Source organism: Myiozetetes cayanensis, unplaced genomic scaffold, assembly GCF_022539395.1.
Source record: "Myiozetetes cayanensis isolate MyiCay16 unplaced genomic scaffold, myiCay2020 scf9, whole genome shotgun sequence".
Lineage (NCBI taxonomy): Eukaryota > Metazoa > Chordata > Aves > Passeriformes > Tyrannidae > Myiozetetes > Myiozetetes cayanensis.
The window spans coordinates 32,687,835-32,714,070 of record NW_026088185.1 but is presented as its reverse complement, the minus strand read 5'-3'; the positions used below and the strand labels follow the sequence as shown (position 1 = coordinate 32,714,070).

The window sequence follows — 26,236 nt, the reverse complement described above, 5'->3', positions numbered from 1 at the left end:
TGATCCTTTATATCCTTTAAAGGGAGCAATTAATGCTGCTATTCAAAGTTTCTGACCTTTAACTCTCAGTCCCAGTAGTGTTATTCAGATTTTCCTTTTCAAGTTTAGCAGAAAATAGTAACTATCTGCATTCTCCTAAAGGCAGACAGGCATTAATACCAGCCTCAAACTGGAGTCCATTTTGGAAGAGTAATTCCCAAATTTTACAGCTCCAAATGTGCTCCTCTGCAGCATCAGATGCTTTCCAAATTCTGCCCTTCCAGATTACTTTGGTTTAGGTTCTGCCTTCCAGAGGTATTTTGGCAAATCACTCTGAGAATGTTTTTGTATCTTATCCTTTCTGCATTAAGTTTTGCATCCCGTTCTGCATTCCCCCTCATCATCCACTGCTATGATTATCTTCAGTGAAGCCACAGTCCCAACTTCCATACTCTTTATTCCTGCTAACACCACTTTCCACTCAACCTTCCTGCCCCACTTTTTCCCCCCACAGCTTCTTGCTCAGCTGCCCTGTTGCTTATTTGAGGAATATTTACAACAAGCATCCCAGAATTCAAAATAATAAATCTATCACTTGTTGTCTTCTAATTAATCTAATCTGTGTTTTTAAACTGTCAGCCACAGAGGCTGATTTGATACCAAGGGAGCATGTCATGTTCTCAACTGCCCCTCTCTCGAATTAAAAAAAAAAAAAATCAAATCTGATAATTCCAGCCCATCAATACCTTTCTGCTTTAAACCTTCCTTGATAAGAAAGTCTTTACAGCTCATCTGGAAGACTGACAAGCTGGTATTTCTCCAGAGCCAGAGAAGGGGGATTGCACAGCCAAGCCTCTCCCAAATGGCCAGGGAAAAAGTTACTCCTGTTTAAACAGGGATCAAGACAGGCTCAGCCAGAGCTGCACGGGGAAGGGGCAATCAACCTGACAGTAAATCTAATTAGTGTTATACTTCCTGCCAACATTAGACATGATATAAGCAGATATACAAATCAATTTGACGTGATATATTACCACTGATGTTCCTAAATACATTGAAGGGGTAGAGGATTGGCTTTTTGAAGGGTGGGAGTAGGGGTTCACATATTTTAAGGTAAAAAAACAAATCCTGACATGCCTCCATCACTTCTGTCTCCATCCTGTTTGTTCATTAAAGCTTCTCCTCTCCTTTCTAATTCCTATTTCCGTCACAGTCAGAGTGACACAAAACATCCTTTTTTTGTTGCAGCTCACTAAAATCAAAGGTGGATCATGTTTCTTTCTCATGTGTTTTCTTCCCTCTTTGTCATTCAGAAGCTTCAAGCCATTTGCTTTCTGAACACATTTACAGTCCGAGTCCATTCCTCAACACCGGCTCATTTCCTTGCCTCTCCCCTTTCCACTGGCACTCACCAAAACTCCCTCCCCTCATTTCACAGCTCCATGACAAGTTGCCACCATCTCCTGGTTAGCACTCACACAACCCTTTTCCCTGGTCCCAACACCAGTTTTCATCATCTTTGTGAACTTTTTAGTATGAGCAATTTTCTGTTCTTTTTAACAGATTCTAGTGTTTCCCTTTTATAAACCACCCTTTCCCTGTCAACTTGCAGAGCTTCTCTCTATCTGCTCATTCCCAGGTTTGCTTCAGTGCAACACTGTCCCAATCCTGTTTTTCTTGATCATTTATTTCAGTACCCTGACCAAACATCTCACACTCATTTCACTCGTCCCTGTGTTCGGCAAAAGACGACAGAATAACAAACTACTGCCACAACCTCTGCAAAGAAATCCTCCCTTACCAAATTCCACTCTCAAGCTCCAGAGATACCAAACAGAAATCTAGAACTGAGGATTAACAAAAGCCTCAGAAAATAATTTATTTAAGATCTATCATCTAGTATATATCTTTAATAGAATCACAGAATGTTTTGGGTTGGAAGGGACCTTAAAGATCATCTCATTCCAACCCCCTGCCACAGGCAAGGACACCTTTCACCAGACCATGCTGCTCTGAGCCCCATCTGACCTGATTTTAATACCCAAATTAAACTTGATACTGAAGAAAGAGAATCATTCCCAGCTCCACAGCAAGGAAGTAACAGGAAGACAACAATCCACAGTTCTCTCAGAGCTGGACCTGGAGGTGATTGAGCTTCTCTGTTAAATGCAATATTTAAAAAAAAAAACAAACACCAAAATAAACAAACACACCCCATGCCTCCCGTCCCAAAAGAAAAAAGAACTGAACTAGAACAGAATCCTTATCTTCTTTCTGCTTCTGCTAGAAAACAATACTAAAGCTTTCATTTAAAGTCAGCCAAGTTTTGTTCCTGAAAAATTACGGCTTCATTTGGGGGAAATTTAGCCTTCTGCCTATTTTCTTTCAATTTCTGTTTTGAAACAGAGTTTTACCTAAAAATACATTACAATGTTTAGAGAAACCCACCAAGTTCCCGAATCATGTGACTTCTGAAACAGTGACCTTTCCCTAGCAACACATCCTCCCCAGACCTAACTCGTGCCCTCCCCAGCTGGAAGCTCTGGCTGTTCCATTTTCTGCAGCACCTGAACCTGGCACTAAAGTACTTGAGTTCGAAAAAAAATCTAGGCCAGGCAGAGGTATTTATGACTTTTTTTGATGGAAAGTTTAAAAATTACTTTACCCCAAGAAATAAGTCTTTAACTGGACTTGTCTTTGCTATTGCAGCAAACACTGAGCATATTGCTGTTCATCTCCTGACAAATTACTCTCTGGGAGAATACAAATCATCTGTGCTGAGCTTCAGCAAGGCTCTGGAACAGAGCTCTGCTTCAACCCACTAGAGACAAAAAGCCAGCCACAAAACAGACTCCATCCCAGTGGAAAGCCTCCCTTGCTCATAAACACGAGTTTTAATCCCATTCATTAATGGTTGAACTGCACTCACCTTTATTGTGCTACATCTTCAGGTCTGTCCTCCATCCATTACAGTTTGTGCTGCGGGTGTATTCTCTGTTTTATGAACTCTTAATTTAATTCAGTACGTGTTCCCACACAGGACGGGTGATTTTCCTGACTGTTTCAAAACATTTCACAAGATGGAGCACAGATAAATTTTTAAACAGCAAAACAAGACACACACAGATTGAAAAAAAAAAACCAAAAAAGAAACACAAGAGGGAATCCTACTGTGTGTTTCTGTTGGGATGGGTTTGTAAAATAAAGTTTGCCATACCTGTCAAGCCTCCCACCACCTAAGTCTTTTCTTCATGAATGAAAACCATACACTAAAAACTGATGGTGCAAAACTGTACATCATTGCTGGAGACAGTGGCAATCACAGAGACCACTGCTAGCATCTTTGTTAAAGGTGTATATCATGTTTACCTGAAATTAATTACAGATTCTTAAATATTTGCAGCCTACAGTTCTCAAAAGTGTCTCAAAAGGCTTATGTTAATGTCCAGGATCATCACCCCCACACTGCAGTACCCTCAACAGTTCTCCTCTGCTCTCTACTATCTATTCAGATCAATTTTGCAATGAAAACCCAGCCATTCAGTTAAAAGTGGGGCTTAAGCAAAGATAAAAAGTCTATCTGGAGACTCAATACCACTGTCCTATTGTACACAAACAAAAACGTTACTTTTTTTTATATATAAATACTTACATATCCTGACAATGTGAGAGTTCTGCTGCCCACAAACCCCTGCTGAGTGGGCAGTAGGCAGAATCCCACGCTGCTCTCACCGTGTGCTGAAACAAGGCCAGTGTGAATTACGAGCTATTGTGGAAGATGGATCAGAAGCAGCCACAATTACGCCTAATGACTGAGGAGATTGTTTCATTTATCTTTCCTCTGGAAGGCTACACCAGCCTGACAGAGCCAAACGGCACATGGTGTCTTTCTGTACCTTCCTGGCAACCTCAAGACTGACAAGGAGTCCCCCCTCACCCCTAGCAAGGCTGGCACCAGAACTCTGCCATCTCCAACCTTTCAAAAACAGCTCTTCACTACCAGAACATCCCTTTCCTGCATAAACACATTTTCTGTTTAGGCAACTGAGTCAGATAAGGTTACTATTTCTCCACTTTCTAATAGTTTTTAAGTAGTTCTAAATGTTTGTTTCACTTATAAAACCATTTATTTTCCCTCTCTCCTGGTTCCCGCCACCCCGTCAGGTCACATCACCTCAGCTGAAACACTTCTCGTACTTTCCTGCACTGCAACTGCGCTTGCACATTCTGGTTTTCATTTGCTTTCTTGGTGGTCCTCGAACCTCTTTCCTCACCCATTCCATGCACTTTCTCAAAACAGCTGCCTGCTCTGTGAGTGCAGGTGAGGCAGAAAACCAAACAACCCCCTTTTAAAGTTGCTACCTTATTTCCAGACACAAATATGAGCATCAGCAAGATGAGACTCCACAGAAAAGAAAGAGAATGGCCAAAAAAGCTTTTGCAAAAAGAATTAGAAGATTTTGTTTCAGTCAGAACAAAAACAATCAAACAAAAAAATCTTAGTAGAAAGGAAGCGCAACTAAGAGCATTCCCAACAAAAATGATGCAGCATGTCCTTAATACTCAAGTATTTTAACTAAATACAGCAGAAGTACAAAGGAATGCCTGAAGATGATTCAATAAGGAGGCACTGGAAGCAGAAAGAGCATCACCAGCATATTTTTGTTCTTGTGTTTAAAGCCAGACTGCAGACAGTGAGCGCTTGTGCTCAGACACAGAAGTAAGGCAGGACAGTCTGCCAGTGACTCGGAGGCTGGACCTCTGCAGCCTCACAGAGTGAGCAGAGAAACCTGCCTTCCTTGCAGTTTCTGGTTTTAAACAACCCACACAACTCTCATCCTCCGGCACAAATTCCTGGGGTTTATTTTTTCACATGAACAGGACTTTATTTTGCCTGTGGTGCTTTCTCTGCTTTCCCCTATCACAGTACCCACTTCATCACCACTCTGGAAGCAGCTTTGGCTGTGGTGGGATGCCCAGCTCCCAGGAGCACAGCAGGCAGGGTTCAGCATCCTCAGCACCATCCTGGCCACACCTGGCACTCACACCCTCATTTCACACCACACCCTCCCATTTACCCTGCTCCAAATGATCCTCGGGCAAATAACAGAAAAGGTGGAATGCTATCTCGGTGAAGAGTCAACACGTGCAAAGTTTAGGCAAGGAGCTGGAGTGACATGTGGGCAAAACCTCATGACATGGAAGGACCCAGAACGCACAGAGCAACACACCGCAACAGCACGGAGAGGTCTGGCGTGAAGTCTGATCTTATCCTGACACTCAAGGACAATGAGGCATGCCAGCCCACTCACAGCTTCTCCATTTTTCTGGTTCACAAGCAAACCACACCAGCCCTGATCCCCGGGCAGCTGCAGCATTCCCAATCCTCAGGTGCACTGGTAACACTGGAGCCTGTGAACTGCTGCCAGGACAAGACGAATTTTGATTTTCTACTGCGTTAACAAACCACAGAGCAGCTGCTTCGTGAAAACAATGCTTTTTTCTCCCCATACTGAAACAAAACCCCCGAGTTTCAATAAAGGTCCTGCAAATTGACAACCTAAACACATCGCTTTTGAACACACTTCAGGGCAAGCCATCAGGACAGTTTCCCTTACCTACAAAAATGCCTCAAAAAGTTCCCAAAGCCACCTCTGCATCAGGGATCTCTGCCTTCCCTCCGTCCAGCCCATCAATAGCATCAAGCCCAGCACAGCACACCCCATTAAAGCACAGCATATACCTCTAATGGAATATGAAGAAATTACCTCCCTGGACAACAGCCTGGAGGCATTTCCATCACCTCTTTAATCTGCAACAGCACCCCTGTTGCTCAGCCTTCAGAATCCCTTTAGGTTAAGGTATGGGGGTGCCAGGAGTGTTGCAGGGCAGGGAAGCAGAGCAGACACAGGTGCTCGTGGTGTCAGTGCAGTACTGTCAACACAGGGTAATTTATTTTTTTGGTGTTTTTCTTATCCCACTCTTTGCTTACAGCCTGCACAGCCAGACAAGCTCAGTTGCCTTGGACACCCGGATGAAACCGTTCACATCACAGCACATCTTTCACCAGGACCCCCCTGCCCACCTACCAACAGAACAGGGACATCAAAAGCTTCCAAAGGGCAACCACCACCTGGGTTTTCTACTCCCACATCACCACCTTCGTGCTGTTATTCAGCACTGAGCTTGGCACAGGGTACCTGCAGCACCTGGTATGGTTCACCTGCTCCAGATCAGGCTCCCCTACCAGCCCCTGGGATAGTTAATGCTGTCCCCAAATACAAAAGGATCAAGAGTCTAAAAGAGGCACAAGAGCTCTGATCATCTGTGTGAAGACATGTAAGAGACTGAACACTGGTTAGGGAATTAAAAAAAACCAACACAAATTATACTGAAGTGCAAGGAGACCCAGGGGAATCCCCACTTCTTACTCACAGACCCCGGAACTTTTGTGCCATCAAAGGCAGCTCAAAGCAGCCCGAGAGCCTCCACCAGAGCAGCGTCAGCAAACACACGCGGGGTGATCCTTATCGGCACGGCTTTCTAGTGAGGAGACGTCCCTAGAAAGCAGCCACTACAAATACAGCTTTCCTGAATATCATTACTGATCCAGAAGTAATGAAATAGCAGATAATACGGCCCCAGGGTACAAATCAACCACCTACCCTAATGCATACAGATGGAGCTTAACAGCTCTTTTGGTCTTCCATTACCAGAGAGAAATGGGATCTCTGAAACACCATAGTGGCAAAGCACAAGAGAAAGAAGTTTACTAATGAGTGCTGTTTCCTTCCGATTCTTCAGAAAATGCTTTTAAATCCTGTAATCTGAAAAAGCAGCTCTGTTTTCACGTATGAAGATGAGCAGACACAGCTTCCCCTCACAGAACCACAACAAAAAAGCAGAGTGTACAATCTTCTGCTCTCCCCTGGTGTTGCAGAAAAGGCTTTTCTGAGGACAGCGTCTGAATACTTTTTGTTAAAATCAACAATGCAACTTCAGTCCCATCAAAGCAAGCAGCAAAACCGTCACGACTTACAGCAGGGTCGTGCTCCTCGTGTTGATGTTCGCAGCAGCTAAAGCAGCAACTTCCACAATGCTCTAAACCCAGCCCTGCAATATGTCAGGTACAGGCAGGCACAGAATCTCTCTGCTTCCATCCTTAGGGAAATTTAGCACTTAACACCACGAGCCTACTCCCTCAAAGATACCATGTTATTATGCATTCTGAGCTGGTCTCATCCCCACGAACCAGCCCAGCCCACACCCCAAAACACCCACACCTGTCTTCTTTGAGAAGTATCCCTGTACCCAAGGACGTCACTTTAACACCATCTCTTTCACCTTTGATATGGCATTACCTAAATTCCACTGGCATCTTTTCAGAAACCAAAGAGTTCACCCCTCTTTTTAACCAGTTTCCTTAAAGTTTGAAGATTTTACGACGTCAGCTGAACAGCCACACAACACACCCGCGTGACACGAGGCACAAACAACAGCAGCTCTCAGCCACCACATCCTCCCTCATGTACCTTCAGTGGTACCCAGCTCTAACAGGTACAGTTATCCCACTCACCTGCGCACACAACAAAGACAGCCCCTGCATAACTTCTTCTTCCAAAAATTACATTCTCAGGAAATCAATTTTTAAGCTGATTTTCTGTTTTCATTAGAGGAATTAACTAACACATTTCAATTATACAAAAGAGCTGGAGGCAGCGGTCAGCGAGTACTTTTTATGACCCTCATCTATTCTTTTAAAAGCCTTCTCCAGGAACGCTCAGGCAGGCACAGGAGTGGGAGGGAGGAGAAGGAGGAGGAAAGCAACACGACTACAGAGCGCTCATCATATCTCCACGCAAATAAAGTCCAAACTCTACACGGCTTGACCTTGAATGAACAACAACACACAAAATAAACAGAAGGACGAGCACAAATTAAGAATGAACGCTCAAGGTGATGAATGGGTAATGAAGACGCGTATCCGCGTGCCTCGTTTAAAACCACCGACTGGAGGAGCGGGCGGAGGGGATAAGGCAACTCAGACGCTCCGCGATGCTGTGGCCGGGGGCGGGTGAGGAAGCGCGGGTTTAGGAGCCACCCCGCACCACCAAGAGCCCAGACCGAGCCGCGACCGCGGTGCCCGCGGTAGCCGCGACACTTCACGGGTGGACGGAGTTGGCGGCGGTGCCCGCCCCGAGCCGCGGGCGCGCTGCCCGCCCGCACTTCACCTGTCCCCGGCGCTGTCCGAGCCCCGCCACGCTGGGGGCAGCGCCCGGACCGGCGCTCGGGGGATGCGGGAGGGCTCCCGCCCAGCAGCGAGCCGGGAGATCCCGGTCGGAGCGCTCCCAAACCCGCGGCAACTTCTGCGGGTCCGTCCTGTCCGTCCATCCATCCATCCCCCCGCACGCCCCTCGCGGAGCCGAGCCCCGGACCCACCGGACCCACCCGCTCCCCCGGCAGCGGGGCGGCCGCACCTCCTCGGCTCCCGGGGCGCGGCATGGAGCCCGGCGCGTTGCGCTGTCGGCGGCGGGTGTGCGGGGCCGGGGCCGGCGCCGCGGGCGAGCCCGGGCGGGCGGGGCGGGACGGGCGCACTCCCCGCTCGGCCCCGCGGCGCGGAGGGGCCGCGGGCGGGGCCAGCGCGGGGGAGGCGCGGCCGCTCCGCCCGCCCAGCCCGCCCCCCGCGCGGAGCGCGCGGCGCCCTCTGCCGGCCGCGCCTGAGGGCTCGGGGAGGGCTGCTCGGGATTCGGGCTTCGAGTGCGGAGCGTATTTTGTTAAATACACAGGAGCTCTACGAGATCGGTCAAAACTGGATTTGAATTTATGTTATGGATTCCCAGAGCTGTGTTTTCACCAACCACCTCGTCCATGCACCGCTGGGGAAGCTTGCGGTGCTTCCATAACAACCCCAGGGAATCACAGAAAGAATCAGGTTGGAAAAGACCTCTGGGATAGTCGAGTCCACCCTGTGACCGATCACCACCATGTCAAACACACCGTGGCACTGAGTGCCACGTCCAGTCTTCCCTTAAACACCTTCAGCGATGGTGATACCACCACCTCCCTGGGCAGCCCGTTCCCATTTCTAATCACTCTGTGAAGAAATTCCTCCTAATGTCCAACCTGAAATTCCCCTGGTGCAGCTTAAGACTGTGCCCTCTTGTCCTACTCCTCGTAGAAGACTCCAGCACCCACCTGGCTACAACCCCCTTTGGGATAGTCGTAGGGAGCAGTAAGGTCTCCCCTGAGCCTCCTCCACACTAAACACCCCCAGCTCCCTCAGCTGCTCCTCACAGGACTGGTGCTCCAGACCCTTCACCAGCTCCACTGCCCTTCTCTGGACTCTCTCCAGCACCTCAATGTCCTTCCTGAACTGAGGGGGCCCAGAACCAGACAGAGAATCAGGAGCTTTGCCATGCTGGTCCCTCTCACTTGCAAACTCATCTAAGTCATATTTTCAGGGATGTAATTAGCACAAGAGATCACCAAACTGGAAGAAGTCCTCGACTAAGGAGGGAATATTTATTGATTGCACGGAGGATAATGAACCCATCACATTTTAAATACACAAAGTGAATGATTTCAGTTTACTTTATCTGCACTGTTTAAAATTAAAACTAGGCGTTATTCAGCAGAATCTTTTTCTTTGAGACCCACTCATTAAGTTTAGGTGTCATTGAGGAAAAATTAATGCGTATATCCAACTCAGCCAGTAATAGGTGACTGTGCGCACAATGAAATTGCTACAATATTTATTCCTGCTTTTTGGGCTGTTCTAATTTCTGTGTTTTTAAAGAAGCTTCAGTCTCACACTGTGTTGTGTGTGAAACTAACTACTGAGAACAAGAAATAACTCCACTGACATAGTGCCAGGAGTTGGACCCTTCCAACTCAGATTATTCTATGATTCCATAACTCTATGATATAAAGCTGGTAAAAACAAGTGACGATCAGGCCCTTTAAGACTAATATATGACCTTTGTGCTCACTCTGTACCCAGGGATAACCTGTTCAGGATCTGAAAATTAGCTCACTTGGATATTTGCCATTTAACAAGAACAGCATATATAACGTTTAACGGACATGGTTGCACCACTTATGTTCCTTGGTTTATTTTTCTCTTTACAGAAATATTAAATACTGGTAAACCCTCAAGGATTGTTCACAACATCTGCAAACTCCAAATGAAACCAGAACTTTGTTGTGCTAGGTGCTGTGTAAAAAATCAGTTTTCACACTTGAGAGTGGTTCTACCTTGCGAAGGTGAGAGACAGCAGGGCAGAAGTGGAGGCAGAGAAACGTCATGATACTTATCATAAGGTATGAAATACAGATCAGAGCTTGGAACATGGGTTTCCTGGCACCAGGTTCTGCTCATGAATTATAAAATCCTAGACATTTGCTGGGGAAGGAGAGTCCCCCAAGGATTGCACTGCAGCTGGTCAGGAATGTTCCAAACTAAGTTTTGTGCAAAAATTTATATTTGTCAAAGTGGAAACACTTCCTCAAAGACAACTTGTTTCAAGAAGGTTTTTTTCTCAGCCCTCTCCCAGGTCAGAGAGCCCTACCCCAAAGGCCCAACAGTGAGTGACAGAGGGCACCCACCCACACTGCACCAGCCCCACCTTCACTGTCCTCTTTTCTTCATTCAAAAGTTTTTAAAGGTCTCATTTTTGTCTGATACAGAATGGAAAACACCTCTTGAAATGTCAGGAGTTTTTCACAAGTGACACTTGGTTTTTTGCTGACTGGTCCTGGACTACACTCTGTCTGCCTCCCCACAGCCCTCGTGTTGTTGTCTGCCAAGAATAGCCACATTTCACCCCTCGCAGTTAATCTGGAGTTGAAGCCTCTGGGAAACTGCACTGCTGCAATTTTTAGCTTAATTTGCCAGTGTAGAGTTTTCATTAATGCAGCTAATCCAGCATCTGGGTATGGGAGCTTAAACTCCTCCCTGCAGCCCAAGAGTAGCGCTGATCAAAAGAAGAGGCAGCACAAGAAGGCAAGAAGAGAGTCCTCACAGTCCTGCAGGCAGGTCAGTGCCAGCTCCCCTCACTGCACACATTTTGGCTTTGATTCTCTTCCTTGAGACTTTAGCTTTCCTCAAAACATTTGTGGAGGACTATATATACCTGAAAGACGTGTAGGTGAATATGGGCTGAATGCAAGAAATACATCAGTAAACCTGGTTTTCTCAATTTGAGTGGGAAGGCTGAAGGAAGAGAACAAGAAGCAGCAACAGGAAAATGAAAGCACAGAGTATGAAGGAGCCTGGAACTGGGAGTAGCCTCTTAGGCCTGGTTTTAGCCCAGATCACTCATTGTTTCTTCATGTTTCTGCTACTGCTGATCCTCTTGTTACATGGATCTCACCTGCTTGGTGGGGCTTAAAGAAAAAAAACCCTGGTACCCAAGTGCTGTGAGGGCCGGAAGGTTTAAACCAGAGCTTGCTTATGGATGACTGGCTCCGTCTAAGAAGGGAATAACAAAGCTGCCTGAATGACAGCTTGGATCAAGTTCATAATGACCTGGTTTGTACAGGCCAGGTGTTATGTAGATTGGAGCTTGTTATTGTGAAAAATTTTGGCAAGGCTTGCGAGGCAACAGCCAGTTCCAGCAGAGCTGGGCAGAAAGCCACAGACTCCAGGCAGGTCCATCTTCAGCAAGATGGGCACAGCAGCCATCTCCTCCCATACTCCACACCTCGGGGAGCTGAACCAACCTGCCTGCACAGCATCTGGAACAAAGCTTACAAAGGAACACAGAACAGTTTCAAAACATGGCTCTGCAGGCTTAAAAGTGAGGAGGTAAGCTGGCATAAAAACGTGGCACCGAGTTTTTGTCTCGTTCTTAGGGAGCAAAAATTCAGAGCAAAATTCAGAGCCTCCCAGTGCAGCATTAATGGAAATTGAGCAAACTGTTACAGAATGTTCCTATCGATATATCCTGCATTTTTTAGGCAGTCTCTCATAATGCTTTCATAATTCATTTTTTATGTTATTTAAAGTAGTTACTGGAGTAATGCGGATGAAGAGCTGTCGAAATTAGGGCTCACCTATGATTTGTTTTCTCACTCTTCACCATTAATATGCACATACTATGATTTGTTACTGAACCTAGTTGGACTTAAATTTTATTCTTGCTTTAGATGGCCATTTTTTTAAAAGAGGAAGACACACCAAAAAAAACCCCAAACAAATTAAGGAAAATGTCTTGGGTGCATTTTTTTTAATAATAATTAATGTGAAACTTTCAGGAAATCTAGACTCTTTTCACTAATACTCAGCATTTATTCCTGTGCCCAAAGTTAATAAAAGGGAGTGTATAAATCAGAGCAAAGCCAGTTAGATGAATAGATCAGGTTTCTATTTTTTTTTATATATAATGAAGATTTCGTAGGTGTGGTGGTGGTAGTGATGTTTTTACACCATACCACAACAGCTAGTACAACTGAGGAGAAGGAAAAAAAAAAAAAAAGGAAAAAAAGGAAAATCTGAACAATGCACTCTTCACCAGGATGTTATCACTGCAAATAAATGACAGCTTTTTCCATATGGGAAGTATGGTGTTTTTACTCTGGTTGTATCAGCTTTCACACTGCACCAAGGAAAAGCAGCAGAAAGCCAAGCAGATAATGAAAGCCTGACACAATGGATTTGCAGCCCAAAGGCACAGCTTTAGATAAGTGTTACACACAGGACAGGCACAAAGTAGGAGTGGTTAGCTGGGCTTTAATGCTCCATGGAAAGGTGGATTACGAGGAGTTTTTTGAATCTCTCACTGTTTCAGAACTTACACCGAGGTTTAGAAGTTATTTTTAATAGTCTGTTACAAGCTGTGATCATGAGAAACTGAAAAAAGAAATTATCCTCTCATCCTTAGGGGCAGTGCCTCAGAAATCGATGCTAATGAACAGACTGCAGCACAGGGAAGCTTGCATTTCCCCTGCTGCACCAATTTTGTGCATTCACAAGGGACACTGCAAGTGCCATCATGTGTAATTAGAGTCAGGGAAGGGGGGAAAAGGGATATCATTCATTCACACTTCTCGTGGTGTCGTTTCTTTGTGGCAGATTTAACAGAGATTAAACAGGCATTCAGTTTAATACTGGACCTATTAAGGATCAAACATAATTTATTTTTAATTATGGAGTTATTGAGACACCAGCATAATTGATGGCAGTCCTGTTGGGAACATATCCTTGGATGATGACTTCTTTAGTAACATAAGAAATGCAGGCAGGACATTCCCCTTTACTAACGTTCCAGTGAGAGTGCACCTCTGTGAATGGATCCAGCCAGGATCCCAACCCACCACCCATTACTGAGAACAGTATCCCAAATCCCAGCGTGCATCCCTGCTGGACCTGAAATAACTGATGGACCAGGGTTTGAAATCAATCCTCCTGCAGGGGCTGATCAGCACACCAGACCCCTCTTATGCACAACCCACCTGTCCCTTCTTATTCCTCTCCACCCAAGTTCTTCTCTTTGTGTCCCATAAATGGTGGCAAGTGTTTCTCAAGGGACACACAGCTCCTGTTTCCATGGCTTTATTACACATCCACAGGTAGTGGAGGGTGTAAACTGCAAGTGGTACCTAAGTATCAATGGAGGTTTAACTCCATCACATCCTTGTCATCCAGTGGCTCTCTTGTCACCCTATGGGAACCTCCTGTTCCCACTCCCCACTGTGCACCATACCACAGGGATTCCATATTACACAGGAGGGGAAAAAAAACCACTCCAGATGCTCTTAGGAAGAGTGGATTTGTGTAGATCACTGGTTGTTATAAAAGAACTGTAATGTTTTATCATTCAGACTTAAGGACCAGTGTGCTACGTTCCTTATCCCAAAGGAGGGGTTTAACTCTTTGTACTCTAGATCCTTTTGGGACATATCCTCTGTCTGCCAAGAGAGCTCCATCACCAGTGGTGGTTGACCACCAGAAAATGTTTCTGTTCAAATTTCAACAGTCCTGTTCAAATTTCAAGATCATGTTGAGTGTTATGTTTGAGAATGCAGGATCAGACCTGTTAATGCCAATAATATGTTGAAGAAAGAGGAATATTTACCAAATAAATAATCACTACGAATTAAAGAACAGACCAGAACTACTACAAAAGACCAATTCTCTTGTCAGCTCGAGCTCCTGGAGTTTAAAAATGTGACACCCTTGTTAGTGTTCAAGGAAACACGACAGTTGTATTTGTGTGTAAGAAAAAGTCCTTTTTAAGCACCATGGTGTGCAGGTTAAAGAAAAACATGAATAGGATGCAGCACTAAGCCATGCATCTGCTACCTATTCACCAGCCATGGCAGGGCAAGAAAAGCTGCAATGGAGGCTCTTCACAAGCTATTAACCTTTCCTGATTGGAGTCTTGCTTTACAGAAAGAGCAGCGAGCACCTACTTGAAGAAGGGCTTCCCTGAAAATAGTAACTGGCAATAATTTAACAGATGGGGGACCTGTCAAGTGTTAAGGGGTTTTTGTCCTGGCACACTACTTATTTAGTAGCAGAAGTGATAATAAGAGATAGAGAAGACTCACGGTAGTGACTAATAATTAGATTTGAAATCTATCAATGACTGTGGAGTGGAAAACTGAAATTCAAGATATTTTCTGATCATTTCAGTTTTGCTTTGCATTTTTTTCCTCTCTATTAGTGCTTCTATCTCAACTGCTGTAATTAAGTGTTGAATACAAGGTAAGGGATTTGCTCAACACAATCAATAAGGGCATTCTGATGCTGATGTTGAATTGACTTGCTATTTTTAACATGCTGCTTCCTTATTGCCTGTCATCCTTAGTCACGCCTTGGGCTCTGCAGATGCATCCAGCGTAGGAGGTTCCCAAGGAGGTCTTTGTCTCAAGGAGGTTGTATCCTGTCCCATACTTCTGAGGACCCCTGGAAGAGGTGAAGGGTCCCTCCAAACATGGCAGGGGTGTGAGCACCTTCAGCTGTCTGCAGAACTCTGGTTTGACCCAGCCATGCCCACAACAAACAGCTTTCCCTTACTACCACACCCTACTGGATTTGGCTGCTTTTATCCTGTGAATACTTTACAAAGCCAGTGCACATAAGTACTTCTAAGAATATAAAAAAATCTGCCTTGATAATACTACAGAATCATGGAATCATGGAGTGGACAGGGTGGAAAGAGACCTTAAAGATCATTTAATCCCAACCCCCTTGCCATGGACAGGGACACCTTCCACTAAACCAGGTTGCTCAGAGCTCCATCCAGCCTGCCCTTAAACACTCGACTTGCCACAATTTATTATTTAAATGGACTATTAAATTCCCAGTTATGTGTGGAAAAACATGAAAGAAGGAAGTGTTTGCACTATAAATGGCTGCAATTTTGTAAGACAAAAACCAATTAGAATTGCAGAACAGAAATGGGATGAAAGACTGAACAGAAATTCAGCCAACAGCTTAATATTCTGCCGCGTTTTTCAGAAGGTTTCTGTGATTTCTCTTGCACTAAAAAGCAGTCATCACTTTTTGCCTAAAGAACTGAAGATGAGAGGGATATTCAAGTCAGCTAAGAGCCTTCCCTTCATACCAGGTCTCTCTCCTTCTCCAGGGGCTCCCTGATTAATGCCTAAACATCACAGTGCTCTTCAGAATTTGTATGCACCTTGTGTACCTTTGAAAATCATTTAGAATACCTGATTATACATCCTGTCTGTCTGTACATGCAAACACAATAAGTGCATTATACACAATTTCCCATCACCTTATCAAGCTTTTCATAACTTTCTAAAACTGCACTTTTCTGCAATTTTGAATAGAAAATAACATACTAAATTTAACCAGTTTTCAATAGCAAGGATTCAATTGTACAGGATTCAATTCCAAGGATTCAGCTCAAGCATCATCCATCTCTATGTAAGTGGGACATATGTAGAAAAGAGCTGAAGTGAAGTTCCAGAAAAGCCACAAAACAAGTTCAAAACTATTTTTGTTGCCTTTTTTTTTTTTTTTAAGAAGGTTTTAAAAATCATCCCCTACTTGCTTCTTGTGCAGCATTTAAGGATGATATGGAACTTGTCTGATGCTTCCAGTGAAGCCAGGTGTTCAGGTTCATTTCTCCTGAAGGCTTGCTTACTGTGGACTTCACTTCCCCCCCTGGGCTGTCCTCCCACAGAAATGCTTTGCAGCCTCCTAACAACATTGAGGACGCAGTTCAGTGTGTTTGCTCCTCTATTTTCCACCACGTTTCTCCCATTAAGGCTCCAGATGATTTGTGAAGCAGCTGGTACATTCACCCCTCTTTAATAATCCCCAGAGCCATCCTGTGCAGCCCCCCAGGAGCAGCAGCAGGATGGGGAGGGATGGACCCAAACCCTTCTAGAGGCAGCACTGCTGCAGAGTGCCTTCATGTTGTTAACTGATTAGGGCAACAGGTACCAACTTTAGTACTGTCTTCCTCCCTCTGAAATCCTCACCTAGTTATTTCTTTCTCTGCTTTCTAGCTATTTCTTTTCCACTTTGGATACACATAGAAAAAGTTGAAACATTTACTTGAACCATGGTCTTACTAACTGCTGAGTTTCATGCTTGAACCACATTTCTGTAACTTTTTTTTTTTTTATTAGCAAAAATTATTTGTAAAAGACACTCTGTAGTCCTAGAACCTACAAACGGATGTTGAAATATCTCTTCTTTCACTGCAGCCTTGGTTTTCAGCACCATATCAGATGTATCTACTAAGCAATGTGGGGTGTTTGGGGTTTTTTTTTTCAGATGCCAAGAAACAATACAACTATTTCAGGCAAAGGCTCGTTGCTTCCTAAGGACATAACTAACTGCTGGTGGAACTCTCTGAACTTTATATTAGTCTGTGTTGAAGCGCTGCAGGATTAGTTATAATTAACTGTCATCATGTCATTTTCTACCAACCACTCAGATTAAAAATAAAATAAAAAAAAAAAAAAGGAAAGAAAAAAACCCCAAGCCCTAGCAGCAACCATGATTAAAATCTCTCTATTTGTTTCCTGTCCCAAACCTCATTTCGAACTCCCAGAGGTCACAAGCTCTTCTCCACACACCCCTCAGCTCTCACATAGACACTTGTGCCTTGCCTGGCACATTTAAAAACTAAGCATTTTTAACAGCAGCTAAAGAGTCAGCTGTACAGAAGGGGTAAGCAGCTTAAGACAAATATTTAATATTAAGTAAGTGCTTCCCTACTAAACCATTTACACCCCCTGGTGTAATAGTTTGGTGGGTACTTATTGCTGATTTATTCATTTATATTACTTCGAGGAGCCTGCTGGAGCCTGTAGGCACACATTCAAAAATAATTTAAAAGGACATGAATTCATCAGTGAGGCAATGGCAACTAATGGTAATTCACCAGTTGGAACCTGTGCTAACTAAAAATAACATAAAATTACCTGCAATTGGGGTTTTTCCTAGTCTGGCATGGGTCTACAAGCTCTGCAGCAGCATCCATGTAAATCCTCATGCACTGCCTGGACATGGAAAGGCACAGCACACCTCGAATACCACAGCCCTGGGTGGGTTGATAGCACCAGGGGGAATGGTTTCAAACTGACAGAGGGCAGGGTTAGATTAGAGATTAGAAAGGAATTGTTGGCTGTGAGGGTGGGGAGGCCCTGGCACAGGTTGCCCAGAGAAACTGTGGATGCCCCATCCTTGGAAGTGTCCAAGGCCAGGTTGGATGGGGCTTGGAGCAACGTGGGATAGTGGAAGGTGTCCCTGCACATGGCAGGGGGATTGGAATGAGATGGCCTTTAAAGTCCCTTCCAATCCAAACCATTCTGTGATTCTACGATTAATCACGAGAGGATCTGACTACAGCACTTTAAAGGAGGAACACCCAGAACCTGCCTTTTATGCTCAAATCAAAGCTGTAAAAAATTTTATCTATCAGTAGAGAACAGAGTCAATACTACCATTCACTCAAACATGAACAAGAGGAATTTCATGCCTGGAATAAAATAATTGCTCATAAAAATCAGCAAAGGAAAACTGTCGTGGTGGGATGTTCCCAGCAGCTGTGGAGAAGTATAACGGAGAAGTATAATGCCATGTCAGGTATCTTCTGTACAAGACTCAATGCCTCCATGACTCCCTCAGACCTACTCCTGATCTTCAGAAATCCTTTCAAACCAGCTTGCTCTTTCCTGAGGTGTTGATTCAGTTAAAAATTGTTTGTTCCCTGATAACTCCTTTTCCCATCTAACACTTCAGGCTGCCAGCAGCTGCAGGAAGCTCCAGCTTGTTTTTATACCTTCAAACACTCCCAGCTGACAGACAAATTTCAGAGCAGCCTCCCCCGTTCAGTGTCAGCTTTGCTCATCTCTGAAATCCTGTGGCCAGTGGTGGCTCTGAGTTGTTTCACCGTGGCACAGGAGTCAGGCAGGGACAGCAAACGAGGCACTGCACTATTGCACAATTGCACTTCGAAATGGGGGAACCACAACAAGCCACCAACTTCTTTTTCCCTTTGTGTTATTTCCAGGTATAACACAAGAGAGCCTAAGGAATTCAAAGCTTTTTCCTCTTTAGTTTTGTATCTAGATTTACACGAGCCCAAACGAAAATAAATCAGGGGAGACTCAGTGCTTCCCTAACTCCTGCAAAGGGCACCTTGGCTTAAATGGACTGAATTTTTACAGGAAATCTGAGACTCACTTGCTGATTTCAGTCTTTCATTTTCAAGAGCAAACACAGGGAGGAGAAAGGGAATGGGAAGAAGAACTCACAAGCTATTCAGTTTACCTTAATCCCCAGACAGTAGCAGAGTTTCATCAGGAGAGGACCAAAGAAGAATTTTGCTCTGTTAAATGTTACTCTGAATTCATTCACGCTCCTCTTAGCAGGCAGATCGAGTCCATATGATCACCAGCAAGGGCCCATAATTTGATTGATGCCTTCTCATCCATGCAGAAATCTGAAAAGAATCCATGTAAATGATTAAATATTTGATTCCTAGCAGCAAAATGAATGAAAGACAAAGCCCTACGTGGGTTTCTAAATGGCAAGAGCCCTGGGTTAGGGCCTGAGGTAGCTGGAAGCCCAGTGCCTTTGCTGAGGAAAGCAGAACAAAGGTAGTTTTAGAGTTTCACTTGTGCTCACAAGCACAGTGGCAGTGAGAAGGCATTTTGACCCCCAGCACAGTAAATTATTTCCAGCTCTGACAAGCACCAGAGAACATTTCACAGACTGGGCTCAGTGCAGCACTGGCTGCAGCAGGCAGTACACAGGGAAGGACCTCTGCACAGCCAAGTGATGAACCCCTGGGTACTGAGAGAGGCAGAAAGGGACCTTAATATGGGGCAGGAACTCATCTCTAGGCTTAGAAACAAGGATTTCAGTCTTATATTCCTAGTGAGAGCCAAATTCTGAACCAGTAATCAAAGAGAGGTCATTTGCTCGTTTGAGGGGTTAGTTGCACCCATGAATTTGAAAGAGGATGGTGGTTATTTAACCAGAGTCTTTTTAAAAGCAAATCCAGAAAAGACAGAAAAAATGAAGACTAATGAGACAACTTCAGAAGACCACTTTTTCTATAAATGATTTATTAGAAAAGAAATAACCTGGAAACCAGGATTCACAGTCTCCCAACCAATCATCCATTTCATGTAAAGTTGCTGTCTTAACCTGCCAAAAGAAATCAAGTGTAAAAAAGTAATGAAAGAAATGGCACATTCCTATTGGACTTAAAGATAGTGTTTAGCTTTAAAAGTATAATCTAAAAATAAACCCTGCTGCTCACTAGTCTCATTGTATACTCAGATTCATTCTTCTTCATTTAATAGGAAATCGATCTAATATCCATTCGGTCTCCAGTAAATCTGTTAGCCAGGGGAAACACACAATTTTAATACTTGTTAAAAGTGTTTCTTTGCAATAAGGAAGGGAAAACCATCTGGCAATTAACTAACATGCACAATCTGTGTCTTCTTAGATTGGCCCTATTTCCACGTTGTCAGCGTTGCACATTCAAACGTCCTCAGTGTGACGCAAAACCTTTGTTAAAATGGAACCATGAAATACTGTGGACTTACAGGAACAGGCAATGTCAACTGCTGTGCCAAAAGAGATGACACAATTAATGCTCCAATTAGAGCACATTTAGAAACCTTGCACTAAATCCCATTTTCTCATGCAGGTGGTACCTTTGAAGTCTGTGTGGCTCAATTCCCTGCCCCGTGAGCAGTGGTTGCATAAGGGGTTTTAGTTGCAGCGTACCTGGAAGGTGAAGAGTCACCATCCTCTCAAGGGGTAGGTGTCAGACATTTATTGGTCTGAGTATCAATAATTCTGAGAGCTCTCCCTTGAACTGTGTTCAACACCACCCAAGGACTTCCCTGCAACAGCAACTACAGATCCAGCTCAGCTACAATATCCAGAAACCTCCTTTCCCTCTGTGAAAATGCTTCAATGCCTCCAGTTTCTCCAGAGTTTAAAGTTGAAGGACCTAATCCCAAGGAAGATTGCACAGTGCGCTGGCTGAGTGATATCATACCAGAATTTAAATAATAGAAAAGATATGCTGTAAGAAATTTGTAGGTTGAAGGGGGAAAAAAAGCTCCACTTTCTGACAGTGCTATTATTACTGTGCCAAAGGTAGTAGCTCAGACCTGAGCACTGATCCTCAGAGAGCTAACTCTCCTGTTGGCATTCACTTCATAAATAATCCTGCAGAACAACCAGGCACATCTTGTCCCATAATAACAAAGATGATCCTTCATTTAGATTTCTCCAGGCAGGAAAGAAAGAGAGAGAGGAAACCTCATTTATATCAGGTAGTTTCTCTGCTACTCCTCACCCAGGCATGCATTGCTCAGGTAAACCTGCAGGAATGCAAACTGCAGGAAGGGCTGAAAACAGAGGGTGCACCTTCCTGCCTGGGAATCTCTCCATATAAACCTGCACCTGCACCAGGCTGTCTGCAGCGTGTCATCCAGGTTAAAGGAATAAAAAAAATCATCTTCTGCCCTTCAGACAGTTCTGGAAACAGTCGTGGGTCATATGAAAGAGCCTGACTTCTCAGCTCCCTGACAGAGTGCAAATTCAGCTGCTGTCCTCCACAGAGCAGATAATGCCACAGCAGGACACTCTGGAAAAACTTCTTCTTTTTGCTCCTGTGTGTTCACAATTGCACAGATTCTTCTTCTGCAAAGCCTTAGCTCACCAAGACAGGCTACTCAGCCAAAAAACCAAAAATTATCTATGTAACTCAGACTTCTTCTGACTACAGTGATCAATAGGAGCTAATAATTAATCAAGGGCTATCATCCCAAAAGTAGATTTGCCCTTAGTAAAAGGTTAACTGGAAAATATAGAGGCTATATCTATATCTATGCATGCATATAGAGCATGGCCCAAAATTTCCTCATAGTTAATCAGTTTGTTACATTTCAGTCTGTACCACAACAGCCCACAAATCAAGTGAAGGCCAAGGAGAAGGAGAATCCCTCTGACCTCATTGCAGGCTTTGGCAGTAGCAATGGCTCAACAGTCACACCCCAATAAAACAAAAGCAGGAATGGCCAGAAATGGACTTCCCCAGCTTGACCCTTGTCTTGTGATCACATCCAAGGGAAAACATTATTTCTATTCATTTTATGAGAGTTTCCACTCCAGCACTTTACTTGCAGGTAAAGTCACGTTGGGGGCGATAACATTTTTCTCTGAAGTATCTCTCCTGTAAAGTGAGCTTTACAAGGGAGTTCAGATATTAAATGTTTGTCTACAGGATAGAAAAGCTTTCACAAGTAGACCCAACTTACAGTATAATCTTCATCCAATAAAGCTGTATTAGATCAAACAGTACTTGATGTTCTGGCAGCAAACTGATTTGGGTATCACAGCTAGCAATAAACTGAAGAAATTCTTGCATAGGATTAAATAATGTACAAATAATGTCTGTACCTTCTTGAAAGATTGAGTTTAAATGCTGTTTAAAGTAAAAACAAATTGCTGAGACACATTTAAGTGCTCCAGCCAGATGAATCATTGTATGCCCAGAACTCCCACTAAATCTACTTTATCCAAAGAGCTGCATGGTTAAAACTGACAGGAAAATATGCTGTTAGAACTGATCACATCAGTTGTTTCCCATCACTGATCACTCCTCCTTGCTGCACCCTAAAGACGTATCTTGGATCACTAAATTCTGTTTCAATACTTGCCTTCAAGAACCTGTCTTACTTCAGAACTGACTGCATGTTACTTTTAAATGATTTTAAAGGATAATTTAGGAGATGATTTTGTCTGATGCTGCAAAGTCCCTGTGGGCTTCATCAGGAGTGCTAAAGGCTTCAATCCCTGGACCAGAGGTGGGTTTTGTCATCAGAACTCCAGCCACCTGGCAGAGCGGGCAGCAGCTGGTGGCCATCACCCTCACCTGGGGGGTCACAGATCAGCTGCCCAGGACCAAGGGCTTCACCTGTCAGGTGCCCCCGTGAAGAGCTCCTGGGAGGGGCCGCAGTGCTGTGCCAGGAAGGGAGAACACAAATCCCTCCCAGCATTTATTCTGCAAAGCAGAATTATTTATTCTACCTTCCAGCTAAATTAAGGAAAGAGTGACTGGGACAGGAATACATAATGATGGAAATCAGGGCTTTTGGTTATAGTCCAGCTTCTGTTGTCATATTGGGGCAGGAACAGAATCTGTGTGCCTGCACCAGAGCACACCGTAAAACCAACTGCAATTAATGGTATTGGGGCTTACACCTTTGAGGGAAGGCATAAAAAATAAGGACTATGGGGTTTGCCCACTCATTGCAGCAGAAGACTTTCAAGGTGCAAGGGGGGATCATTCATTAGTACTTGCAGTGCACGTGCACGAGGGGAGAGAATTAACCTCACCCACACAGCCCTACCTTTGTCATCACCCAAACTTTGAACAGCTCATTTGTCATTCATCTAAGTGCTCTTTCATCACAATTTTCTAGCAGAAAATTTTATAATTATTTCCAATTACTGCCTGTAATATATGCAACTTTCTGCTCTGCAGCTGTATTTTACCACTGAACTTTAAAGCAAACATGTTAATTTAAAATATACTCTGCCAACTGCATGACACAGCTACTCTGAGATAGCTGTCAAAGAAAAATCAAGCATAAATATTTACCTCATTAGTAACAATAGCAATATTGTACTTAGGTAGGCACAAAAAAATTATCTTGAATCCTGTCAATGTGTGTCTGCTTCAAAAGAACTCAGTCCTACCGTAGTTTTAGTGCAACATGCAAAAGGCTATGGAGCTGAACCTCACACAGAATAACTCCCCTTTTCTGCACAACAGCTCCTCGGGGTTTGTAGCAACCAGTGAAAGTCATTAAAGAAGCACTACTTGCCAAACGTGTTTATTTGCCATTGGACAGCCAAAAGCGCCAGGTCTGCAATGGACCTGTTTACTCAAGCTGTGCTGTGTGTTGTAATTACGATCATCAGCCCCAAGGACTGCTAAATTAGCACAGCCAATACGATCGATAGGATCAGGGGTACAAAGAGACTCAGGAAGGAAAGGATCTGCAAAGAAAACTACTTAGTATGACACAGCCCCCCTCTGCTGCCCTGCTCTGTTGACTCAGCAGCTGGGATGGACGTGTCCGGTGGGGTGTCCGGGGCACACCTTCAACATACGGCCATGGGCGATGCTGAACGGGAAAGCTCCTGCCTTAGAACAAGCCACAGCACACCTGGGAAGGTCTGAAGCATTTCCCACTCTGATTTTCCTGGCCTTGGAGATCTGTGGAATTCTCACAGGAGTTCAGAGAGGGTGGGGCTGGCAGCACTGGTACAGTAGAAGGGCAGAAATGCCATAATGGTTAAACACGGTAACCAAAACTAAGCAACTGAGGCCCGTGAGTTCAGCCAGCTCCACGCCCTACAACTCTTATCATCTCGTATATTTTGGTCTTAGGGAATGTGCTTCAATACTTCTCTTTGTGATTTAAGAAAAAAAAAAAAGGCAAAACCCCACCCTAAGACTGAGATTAAACTGAAAATTTCTTGCCTAGAAGAGGGCAAGGGAGAGAACAACTGCTTTGCTCTTCATTTCTGTAGCACTGGTGAGCTTTTCCTAATAGCCACCCTGTGACATTAAGGAGAGAGGGGAGCATGTTTCCAAGAAAAGGGCACCAGGGTTTCTCACCTCAATATACACTCATTAACTCTGATTTCCAACTCTCCAGGAAGTAAAAGACCAGCCTGTAGTTAAAGAGATTTTTCTGCCAAAGGTCAATGAAAATTTAGTTTCAATGAAATAGTGCAAAAACCCCATATCAGTCTCCAGTTGTCTCAGCTTTTTATGACAGAAATGTCTGGGGTTGCAGGGTCAGGGTTCAGATACTTCTCACATCACAGCTACTAAAACTAAGTCAATATCTGCCATTAAAAATGCTGAAAATATAGCATAAGATGGAACTTAGAGCCTTACCCATCCAGGAGAAATCAGTGGCTCACATGCACCCACCCATCCAGGGCTTCTTACGGTGTCATATTTAGTGCCTCCAGGCTATTTTGCTTTTTATTCTATACTTGCTTTAAAAATACTGTGTAAACACAGGATACAAGAAAAATGGCCTGGTGTAACACAGACTGAAATCAGTCTGCAGCTTTTAAATTCTGTAATTCATCTATTTTTACATTACTTGTTGCATTTTTAAATCTTCTGGGAAATCACACACAATTAACTGCAGTTATTGTTATCGATTATTGAAATCAGTGTTTAGAGAATGATATCAATAAATTGGGCCCTCTTAAACATAAACTAAAATCATAAGCAATCTTTCAGGTACCATTTCAGGAAGTGGCTGGAGCATCTAGATAATGCTGACCTTCAGTTGTGACTTGTTTTATCTGGATTAGCATTGTTATTTGCTGGAACTTTAGAAAAAACACAAAGGGCTAATCAATACAAGGTCAAAATAAAAGGGTCACAGATGGCTTTGGCCATTCCAAAAAGGTGACATCTGTCACCAAGAGTTACTGCAGGAGCTGGCAGGATGCTGCAGCAGCTATTGCTGAGGCCATTTCTGTGGGCAAGTTCCTCAGGCAACATCCACAAGCCATTTCTCAGGTGTATTTCATGCCCAGCAGTGGGTTACACACACTGGCAGGTCAGATTGATCAACAGTATGAAAAATATGCCACCAAAAAAAAAAAAAAAAAAAAGTAAAAATCAGCAGAGCAAGGAACAGAGGTTGCATTGCTGGAGAGTTTTGTGAAGGAGTTTAACCCTTTGATACTTGCTCATTTAATCCAGCAGCTCATCCTCACCCCACACAGCATAACTGAAGCCAGAGGCAGGCAGGGTAAGAAGGAGGTTTCAGCTGTGTATTTTCAACCTGTGTGCACGTAGGTCTCAGCTCTATGGGACTCACATCTCCAGTAGTTCATTCAAGTACTAATCTTCTCTTATAAACTGACACAAAGCCTCCTCTGCAAATGAAATGCTCTAACAGTCCACGAGAAATACCAAATGCACCTCCCAGATAAAACTGCCAGGAAAATGGAGAGGAGGATAATGGAGCGCTGGGGATTTTTTTACCCCCCAAGCCATGGACATCATCATCCTTGTATTTATTCCATGAAGCCTTGTTTTGAGCATCAGTGGTCTTGCTACTGCAAGTCTCTTGCAGGGCTGGGTAAGAGTTAAACATGTGAGGTCGGTTCCTCTGTGCCACCAGCACATCAGAAGGGGACAGAGCCCCCAGAGCTGAGCCTTTTGAGCACACGAGGTTCAGAGCAGGCTGTGGGCACCGAGGATCTCACACACCACCTAGAAGCCTGGTCCCAAAGAAAGCCTTGAGGTACAACAGCATTCAGGCTTGAAGTCCAAACTCACCCTGGCACACTCTCTAGAGGACATCCAAGACATTTGGAAAGCATTATACTTTATACCACAAATACTGCAAAGCCACATCTGTTTATTGCAGAACCATTATGCAGATAAGGATTCGGGATGAACTTGACTGCCTTGGGGAAGGTCAGCCTCAGACTTAGCTCTTTGCATTCTTCAGGAAGGGTTGTAGGCCGAAATAAAAGCACCAGGGTTTTGTTTAAGGAACAAAAGAAACCAGAATGTGAGTCTACTTCCTGCTCCACCTCCTCACTCTGGGTATTTGGTGCTAATGGAAGCTTTAGTTAGCTACTTTGCACCTTAAATTTATTTGGAGATAAGTTTCTACGAGTTTCTGCTCTCAGAAACTGTTTCATAAAACGTTTGGAATTCATTTTTGTCATGGGGCAGGTAGGGAGGAA

General features: G+C 44.1%; 1 protein-coding gene across 4 annotated transcripts in view; it reads right to left on the bottom strand.

The window, feature by feature from the left end:
• Positions 1–8,562, bottom strand: part of THSD7B (thrombospondin type 1 domain containing 7B) — a 306,528-nt gene extending 297,966 nt beyond the window's left edge. For 2 of the 4 annotated variants that reach the window (XM_050340404.1, XM_050340408.1), the window contains exon 1: positions 8,457–8,562. The gene's annotated coding sequence lies outside the window, so the exon portion shown is untranslated. Of the gene's footprint in view, positions 1–7,555; positions 8,027–8,427 lie in introns of those variants that run through there. The other 2 variants (XM_050340405.1, XM_050340407.1) reach the window with 2 other exon arrangements.
• Between the last annotated feature and the right edge of the window lie 17,674 nt (positions 8,563–26,236).